The sequence below is a fragment of the Carlito syrichta genome, unplaced genomic scaffold (genome assembly GCF_000164805.1).
Source record: "Carlito syrichta isolate Samal-C Ts95f unplaced genomic scaffold, Tarsius_syrichta-2.0.1 Scaffold288873, whole genome shotgun sequence".
In the NCBI taxonomy this organism is placed as follows: domain Eukaryota; kingdom Metazoa; phylum Chordata; class Mammalia; order Primates; family Tarsiidae; genus Carlito; species Carlito syrichta.
This window is the reverse complement of record NW_007232969.1, coordinates 216,121-218,477: the sequence shown is the minus strand read 5'-3', so window position 1 is coordinate 218,477 and position 2,357 is coordinate 216,121.

The window sequence follows — 2,357 nt, the reverse complement described above, 5'->3', positions numbered from 1 at the left end:
AAAAAATGCAAGGCTGGGCATGGTGGCTCAAGTCTGTAATCCCAGCACTTTGGGAGGCCAAGGAGAGGATTGCCTGAGCCCAGAGGTTCAAGACCAGCCTGGGCAAGTTGGTGAGATCTCATCTCTATGATAAATCAAAAAATTAGTCAGGCATAGTAGCGTGCCTGTAGTTCTACTTGGAAGACTGAGGCAGAAGGATTGCCTGAGCCCAGTGGGGTGAGGCTGCAGTGGCCGTGAGCATGCCACTCCACTCCAGCCTGGGAGACAGAGTGAGACTCCAACTCAAAATAAAGAAAGAAAAAAAGAAAAGAAAAGAAAAGAAAGAAGAAGAAATGTGTAGAGTGAGGTATGGGGAAAAGTTGCCACCCTCCTAGAACCTTCATGTGTTCAGCTATCCAGAAGCTCTCTGTACACTGTCCTCTTGGGTCTTTTAGGGAGACTTCATTGGACAGGCATGACTGAAAACTGTGTAAAAATGTGATTGGACAAAAAGGGTATTGTCTAACACTAATAGACTGCATTGGGAAATGCAGCAAGACCTATCTATTCAGATTCTAGAGGCCTCACTGTAGCATTCCTTCCTCCTAGTTACAGGCTGGACCCCTTCTGAAATGGGAGTGTTATTACCTACAATAAGATAAGGTAGGTCAGAGAATTTCTTTATGGCCAGCTCCAAGACAGAAAGGTGAGGAAAGAGTCCTGTCTTAGGGAGAAAAAGGAGGAGAAAGGAAGGCAGGAGAAGATCAGGTCAGAGAAAGAGAGAGAGAGAGAGAGAGATTCTCTGTTTTCTGAGATCTGCTTCTGAGGCCCAAACATTATAACAAGAGTTACAGGAGTTATGAGTCAGAAATCGTGGATGAAAACCAATATATATAATGATATCACATATACTATATTTTTAGTATTTTCTAAGGGTAGGTATGTTTGGATACACAACTACTTACCGTTGTGTTAGAATTGTCTACAGAATTCAGTACAGTCACATGCTGTACAGGTTTGTAGCCTAAGAGCAATAGGCTATACCACACAGCCTAGGTGTATAATAGGCTGTACCATCTAGGTTTGTGTAAGTACACTCTGTGATGTTTGCACAATGACAAAATCACCAAAGGATGCATTCCTCAGAATGTAGCCCTGTTGTTAAGTACAGCATGACTGTATTTGGGGCCTTCCTCCTTATTCAACTATATTGCTAGAGGGAGAGGGGAGGCAGAAATCCCTAGGGTGTCTTATAACTGATGTCTTGCATCATGTTTCCATGTGGCTCCTGACTCCAAGGGTGCTATTTTTGTGTCCTCTCTGCTCCTAACCTATCAAGCTGTCTGAAGCCTTCACTGCCCCCACAATTCACAAACTACTTTCCTGTCTGTCAGCCTCTATACCAATGTCTGGCCTCAGGGAGCCACACACTACCACAACAGTTTTCTTCCTTGCCTTTTCTAAGTACATGGCAACACTGTTTTTGTGTCTTTATTGTTTCATTCAAACAACAAATATTAATCGAGTGCCCACTAGGTATCAGGTTTGGCACCACAAGTACAACAGTGAACTGTAGATATGGATAGTTCCTACCCTGTGGAGCTTATGAACCAGCAAAGAAAATGGTCCTATAACCAGGCAATGACAGTGCACACTGTAAATGCTTTGATGGGGAAGTATAGAGGAGTGTCACTTAACTCAGGCTTAGGAGGTCAGGGAAGGCTTCCTGGTAGAATTAGTATTCAGTCTGAACTCTAATCTGAGTTAGCAAGATGAACAAGGAGAGAAAGCCTGGCCTGGAGGATGCAGTTTTATTATTATTATTATTATTATTATTTAGGAATGTGGGATACAAGTGAGGATTAGCTACATAAGTAGGCTGCATGCAGGTGAAGTTTGGACTTCTAACTGGCCCTTCCTTACCCTGGTAATGAACCTTTGTGTTATCACATGCCCCCAACCTCCCTCCCTCCCTCCATCCCTCAGGGGATGCAGCTTTTATTTCAATCTTTTTGCACATTCTTCCAAGGATGGAAGCATGATCCATGGGGAAGGAGAACTTGAGCAATACTTGGTAAGGGCTATGAATGTCGTAGGCTTGGGCATGATGAGACTCAGGGCCACAGCTACCCCACCCAGATGGAAGATGCAGCCCACACTGGGCACACAACTTGGTGAGTGAAATCACTGAAGACTTAGACCCTTCAGGCACCATCTACACCAACATGGGCACTGGCTGCTTTAGGTTGGGGACCTTCTGAGGATGAGTGGTATGTAAGGTGGGAACCTTGCTAACATGTGTCACTCATTGCCTCAAAGGGTGTCTATTCAATAGAAGGAGCCTCTGTCTTTAACTCTTTTTTTTTTTTTTTTTTTTT